The sequence below is a fragment of the Plectropomus leopardus genome, chromosome 11, assembly GCF_026936395.1.
Source record: "Plectropomus leopardus strain MGB_pleo_1.0 chromosome 11, ASM2693639v1, whole genome shotgun sequence".
In the NCBI taxonomy this organism is placed as follows: Eukaryota; Metazoa; Chordata; class Actinopteri; order Perciformes; family Serranidae; genus Plectropomus; species Plectropomus leopardus.
The window spans coordinates 29,647,112-29,648,066 of NC_142186.1; positions in this window are offsets into that span (position 1 = coordinate 29,647,112).

Here is a 955-nt window from a genome sequence, read left to right on the forward strand (position 1 = left end):
AAATTTTCAGCATGCTATAATATGGTGTTATTGGTTGTTTTTGCAGATTTTAATGCCATGGAATTTCTCAGCACGCTATTTCATGCTGTTTTGAGGTGTTTAAAGCTGTTTTTGGGACATGTCATTTTTTGACATTTTTGCCATACTATAGCCTTTCTTTTTGGTTCATTATTTTGACGTGCTATATTTTGGTGTTTTTGCAGATTTTAATACCATGGCGTTTCTCAGCACGCTATTTTATTCTGTTTTTTACATTTAATGATGTTCTGAAGTTTTTCAGCTGTCTTTGGGTCATGTAATTTTTTTGATATTTTTCACCACACTATAGTATGACTTTCGGTTATTTTTTCAACATACTATATTATGGTCTTTTTAGGCTCTTTTTGTAAAATAGCATGCAGAGACACGCCATACATTAGAATGTTGCAAAAACGGCCAAAAACATCATAATATGGCATGTCAACATGGTATATTATAACGTTTTGACATTTTTCGACATGCTATACGATGACCTTTTGGACATGTCATATTTTGACATTTTTCAACATGTTATACGATGATGTTTTTGACATGCTATACCATGATTTGTTTGGCCATTTTCTCGACATGCTATACTATGTGGTTTTACTTGTCTTTTGGACGTCATATTTTGACATTTTTTGCCCACTATACTATGACATTTTTGGTTGTCTTTTCAACATACTATATTATGATGTACAATAACATGTAATATAACATTCTATACTATGACGTGTCCCACCATGTTATTTTATCTGGTTATGGACATGTGACATATTGCTGTACTTCAGTATGGCAGTGTTTCCCATTAATATCAAAGACTAAAAATGACCCGAAATGTTACAAAAACGCCATAGTATGTCGTCAAAAATGACTCCAAATTGTCATAGTCTCATATGTCATCAAAACCACACGGAAAATCAAACCAAATTGCTAC